This window comes from Solanum pennellii, chromosome 5 (assembly GCF_001406875.1).
Source record: "Solanum pennellii chromosome 5, SPENNV200".
NCBI lineage: Eukaryota > Viridiplantae > Streptophyta > Magnoliopsida > Solanales > Solanaceae > Solanum > Solanum pennellii.
In genome coordinates, this window is record NC_028641.1 from 69,246,959 (window position 1) to 69,253,722 (window position 6,764).

The 6,764-nt window shown below is 32.2% G+C and overlaps 1 pseudogene; it reads right to left on the reverse strand.

The window, feature by feature from the left end:
• Nucleotides 1-244: 244 nt before the first annotated feature.
• On the reverse strand, nt 245-850 carry LOC107019688 (annotated as a pseudogene).
• Between the last annotated feature and the right edge of the window lie 5,914 nt (nt 851-6,764).

Consider the following 6,764-nt stretch of genomic DNA (forward strand, 5'->3'; position numbering starts at 1 on the left):
TGCTTCTGTAACTTTCCTCTCAGAGCTTCCTTTGAGTAAGTGCATCTCTTCCCTTCCACCTTAGTCCTTTGGGTTTGTAACCAAGATCAATATTGGTAGGAGTTGAACTTGTCAATGTAGCACTATGCAATACCCTATCAGTATTTTCAGACTGAGAGAATAACAAAAGTCTTAACGCAGATATAAACTAATATCAATTAAAGCAATTTAATGTGTTTAAATAATAAAATGCATACCCTTTCAATTACACTGCCACCTGATCCAATAAAGAGACCATAACTAGTTGTCTTCGCTTATTTTTGTCTTTGTTTCTTATAGGCAAGAGATGCACCTCCTCTCAAAGTTGTGCTAGTCTTTCTTTTTTGCCAGTTGCACTAGAAGTTGATTGTTGAGTGAAACTTGGAACTGCCCTTGGACCTGCACTTGGACATGCACATGGAACTTCCCTTGGACCTTCACTTGGAACTGCCCTAGGACCTGCACTTGGATATGCACATGGAACTTCCCTTGGAACTGCACTTGGATCTGCACATGGAACTTCCATTGGACCTGCACTTGAACCTGCCCTTGGAACTGCCCTTAGACCTGCACTTGGACCTGCACATGGATATTCCCTTGGACCTTCACTTGGACCTGCACATGGAGTTCCAGTAGCAACATTTGAAGTTCCAACACTCGCATCACTTGTTCCAGCAGCAACATTTTTTTACAAGCATAGAGGCATTAAAACACAACTTACCAAAGTATAAAAGAGTAAAATTCAATAACAAAGAGACATAAAAACTCAACTTACCGGAGTTGGATATCCTTTCTTATTATGTCCAAAAGTCTTACATACAGAACATTTCATTTTTTCCCTTCCTTGTAGCCTTTCCAAACTTCTTCTTAACTGGCTCATTCACTATCTTTTCTCCTATTTTTTCCTGGTCTTCCTGGCATGGATGTTATTTCAGGTGGTTCAATGGCTGGTCTATCACTTTTTGGTCACATCTTCATGTTTGTCATAGGTTGAATAAATATGTTACATGCTTTCAGGTATGTTTCCTTCTTATAACAGTGGTCGATAAATGACTCAACAACCCAATCCTTAAAATGAATTGTTGTAAGTGCATGACCACAAGGAATTCCCTTTAATTGCCATGATCTACAACTACACACCTTCTTTTTTTATTTCAACAACATGTTTATATGGTGGATCATGTATCTCAAAGCCAAGATCACCATTAAACCTTACCTCGCAATTTATCTGCAATTTCAGCATTTTTTCTAAGAATATCCATAGCCATAGGTGATACATCAGTAATCCATTTTTCTGAAAATTCTCTCATTTGATTCATTCTTTCCATAACTTTGACTCTTATTTACTCTAGCATAGTGATTATTGATTTGAACCTAGCACCTACAATCCAACTGTTGAAAGTCTCACACATGTTGTTCTCAACCACATCACACTTGCTATATTCTTTAAAATATGCCCTACACCATGCTTCCTTGTTATACTTTAACAGTGCTTCTACAATGCCTTCTCCTAACTCACATAAATCATCAAGTTTGGACTGTAAAAGTACTTCAAATGGTGCCCTAGCAACCTGCCAAAATTTTCTTCTCCTTTCTTCACCTTTCCAGTCTTTCTTCCAGTTTGCCCATATATGCCTAGCACACCATATGATTTCAGCATTTGGCAATACATCAATAAGTGCAAGATGAAGACCCTGTCAAAAAAGAACATTTGAATACAACAGTGTTAAATATCAAATACTCTAAAAATGAAAGAATAAATTTAACAAATAATATAGTAATACCTTCTGCATATCAGACATCACTATTAGTCCTTCACCTTCTTTAAGCTCCAAATCATGTATGATGCACTTGAGAAATCAAGACCATGTCTCCTTGGTTTCTTTATCAACTACTGCTCATGCTATAGGGTACATCTGATTATTTCCATCTTTGAAAATGCAAGTTAACAGTTCACCTTTACATACACCTTTAAGAAATGCACCATCTAAACCAATAATCATTCTACACCCCTCTTTCCATCCACTTTTTAAGGAACCAAGACAAATTTAAATGCTCATAAACACCTCTTTTTCTGGAATTGTATTATTGGATGTCCTAATAGATACATTAGTTTCAGGATTTGTGGTCTTTAATTGCTCAGCATAATAATACAACCTAGAAAACTCCTCTCTAAAATCTCCCATATGTTCATTCATAACTCTCAGTTTTGCCTTTCTACAACTTGTTTTACTAACATACGAACCATACATATTTTGTATCAAAGATTGAATATCATGTAGTTTGATGGTAGGCTCACTCATAATCCTCTCTTTGTAATGTTTACTAATCCAAATGGGGTTACAGAATTTGTTTCTTGTTCTTTTAAAACACTTGTGAATTGGAAAATATGTTTCAACACTGAAGTTTCCAGTGTTACCATCAATACATCCAAGAATATGTCAAGGACAACCTTTTTTCTTACAATGTGCCCTTACCCTTTCCTTCTCATTAGTTTTCAACTTAATATTAACACCCTTCTGAATAGAGTAAGTTTGCAGTGCCTCCCTGAACTCAATGTTATTCAAAAATACAATATACATTTGAAAACAAACCTTTTTAGCAGTTGGATCAAAGTAGACCTTTTTACTTTCCTTCCTAGGTGCTGGATCTACCACTTCATCATCCCCAACAGGTTCCCCTTCATCTTCACTAATGTCTCTACCAAGATCCGAGCTATCAAAATAAGGGTCATCACCACCCAAATTTCCTTCAAATCAACCCCTTCTCTCCTTATAAATGTCTTCAAAACCAGCATCTATACCTACATGACCAGATGATATCTCATCTAGATTTACTCTATCAGCCTTCTCTTTAACTTGTTCTTGAATGTTAGACTGCCTAGCTTGAAGAAACTCCTCATACAAATCACTCAAATCATCAATATTTTCATCAACATCATAGAGTGAATCAGAATCAGAATGTTCTTCAACTCTAGGAGCAGGATCTTGTTCTTCAACTAAAGGGGGCTGCTCTTCAATTAAAGGGGACTCATTTTGGTTTAAATCCCTATTTTCTTTTTCAGCAAATGGTTGACATGAAGACACATCAGCCATTCTATTTGTGGGGAGGATGACAAATCAACCCTATTTTTATGTGGGGAGGAGGACACATCAGCACTATCTTTTTGTGGAGATGAGGACACATCAGCATTAGTTCTAGGCAATTCAAGTATCTCCTCAACAACTAAAGGTATACTAATGGGATGTACAACATATACATCAACAAAATCAGCAGCCTTCAAGTCATTAAGAAATTTTAGAACATCATAATCAGTATTTAACATGTAAAATACCCTTCTTGTTGACTCTACATCCAAATGTCTCAACATTTTCAACACCCAATTCCAATGTTATTTTATGAAACAACATAATATGCAACTCATCTACATCTATATTAATCTTTTCAACACTAGTTATTCCAGTGACATACCTAAAGTAGGATCCGATACAAAACAGCCCCCATAGTGAAATTGAAGTGTCACTATAGTTAAAATCATATCTTCGGATGCCTGTAAAGTCAAATGAAAAACAACTACAGTTAAAATTTAGGCATAAAATTACCAGGACAAAAACAACTACTTTTAATGGGAAAAAAAAGCATAAACTTAACATGAAAAACAACTACAGTTAAAGGGGTAAACTTACCACGAATGTAACACAAAAAGCCCTAAATTTTTTAAGAAAATACCAGTAATAGTTAGACGGTAAAGCTATTAACATACCATAACTGTAATTGTTGTTCAATAGACCACTAACACTATCAATACCCAAGACAATTGACCAAAAATAGAATATTAATTTTAGTTGAAATTGGAATTTTACGGAAAAACCCTAGAATCTACTCGAATTCACGGAACATGCCATTGAAGTCAGTCGAAGTCACTAATCAACTAAGAAAGTGTATAGCACTAACATTACACCCAAACCAAAGTAAAATCCCAAAAAAAATTCAAAAAATTGAATGACAATCGATCCTCTGATCAAACAGATACGCACAAGAAAGTGAAAAAAATCAAAAACTAACACAAGTGCAAGAACTTACAATGATAGTTGGAGTGGAACTGAGCTTCAACTGAGAAAATCTATGGCAAATCACAAACGACTCTTAGTGGAGAAATCGTAGAGAGGAGAAGAAGAGAAGAGAGAAGAGAAGAAGAAGAAAATTCGCAAAAGTTTTCAAAATTTTGCTGAGGTTTGGACTATTCTTAGTTGGCTGATTTACCACGTGGATTTCATACGTGGATTATTATTTTTTATTTTTGGCCAACATGTACGTGGTTTGTGCAACACGTGCCATGCCACATCAAAAAAAGTGTTTAAAATGTTGATTTTGGATAGGTTCAGGGGTCCAGATGACACAAGGCTAAGTATGAGTATCCATAATACAATCGGATACAAGTACGAGGGTCCACCAGGCTATTCTGCCTATTTTAGAAAAAAATATAACTGCCAATTATTTTTACAGAAATTATTAACTGTTGGTGATTTTTAAAAAAATAATTAAAATCAGCATTTTTATAAAAAAAAAAAAAGAGGTTTTTTTTTAATTAAAAAATTGCTTCTAGTAAATTTTCTTTTTTAAGAATATCGTTGCCAATTATTTTTAAAGAAAAGGTCATTTTAATTTTGGTGATTTTTCTTTTTTGATTTTGATCAAAATAAAATTGCATTATAATTTTTAGTAAAGATTTCACAAAATGATTTTTAAAATAAAAAATCTATTTTTTTAAATCACTGAAATTGCCGCATTTATATATTAAAAAAATTAAAAACAGCGTTTTAGTGAAATTTTTTTCTTGGAAGCTATTTTCATGATCTTTTTTTATAAAAAATCGCTGCTTGGTGGAAGTTTTTAAAAAAATAAATCAGTGCCAATTTTTTTAAAAAGAAATTGTATAATTATTTTTTAAAATTGATTCACCAACATTTAAAACGAATTTTTAAAAAATAATTGCCAGCAATATTTTAATAAAAGTTATTTAAATAAATAGTTGCCAAGATTTTTAAAAAGAAAGAAAGAAAAAAAATCCATACAAATCGTTGTGGCAGCGATTTGCCAAAAAATATAATAATTTCCCACTTAAATCGCTATCTAGGCAGCGATATTAAAAATTAAAAAAAATTAAAATAAAAACGTTGCAGTTAAAGCGATTTTTTTTTATAAAATTTTTGTTTGCCAAAAACGTTATCCATGCAGCGATTTTCTTTGGAAATATCGCTGGTAAGTCAGCGATTTTGAGCTTTTAGCAGACTTAACGCCGCGACAACAAAATCGCTTCTGACATAGCGATTTAGCCCTTTTGGTTAAAGAAAATTAATGTACCCTTTTGGAATTTTTGACTTTTTTTCTTTTACCCTTTAAGTTTCGGATTCGCACAAATATCACCTAGACTATGATCGAAATCTCAGACACACCTTAACTAAAGGTTTTATTACCCCTCAAACTCATTCTTTTTGTAATTTTATACGCCTTTTGAATTACTTACATAAAAACAAAGATTAGAAAGCTAACAAACACTACATAATATTCCAATAATATTTAGCAACAACAACAATCCTTCAACAAATAGCAATATTGTACTTAATAAACTCAAACTTATTGTTCCAAGCCAATATCAATAATCGGCAACACAACATGGACACTGTTATTTTTCTCTGGTCAAATTCTAATACAATTAATATGAAGCATATGAGAACATGACATCGTTGTAGATTTCGAATCACCAACAAGCCTCCTTTGGCAAATTAAGCAAATTTCCACCAACATAAGTTGATGGGATTATCATATCATTGATATATTGATTAAACAATATAACCTTAACAATTAATTGCAGTGTTGGTCGACCATCAATTATCATTAAGCAATCTTTTGACTTATTGGACAACTCAAAATTCAAATAGTAAAATATATCTTTGCATTAAAATCAGAAGCATACAAATTCTTCAGTACCTGCAAAATAAATATTCAGGATAAGTTCTTTAGACTTAAATTATTTCTAAAATAATGTATTAACATTACACATATATATGCATATAGAAATGTAGTATTACTTAAACGTGCTAATAAGAAAATAATTTCACATAAAATAAAATAAAATTGAATTTAACATGATGCAAAAAAAATATATAAAAAAAAATTTAGCACCTTGAATATGATTTTCCGAACCTTATCTTTGTTTGCAAAATCATCTACTTCCATGTCTATAAAAGTTGAGAATTTCGGAGTTTTTCCTACCATGTTAGGATCGGGTGATAGCATTTTCGACTTTCAATTATGATAAGTAATGCAAATGAACTATATTTGAATGCATTTTGACTCAAAAGAAGAATTAAAACCAATTTTTTGGATTGGTTTTTCAAGTTCATAAGCAAATCTTAGGTTTTGGTAAATGTAAACCTCTATTTTATTGTAAATATATGATAGTTCTAAATATAATTCTAGAGAAAGATGAACAAGTTCAATTTTTGGAAAAAATTTTCTATTATATATACGATTTTGGTCAACTTTCTCATTATAGCCTATGCTAAATTTTTTGTCTTATTAGGATTTATTTTATTTTTTAATTTATTTTGACAAACTAATAATGAGTTATCAAAGTGTTACATATAAATCTGATTAGATCATAAGAAGTCAAATGTGTGTTAGCATATGCATGTCGTTACTTATACATCTACTTTTTTCTCCTAAAAGAAAGACAATTATAT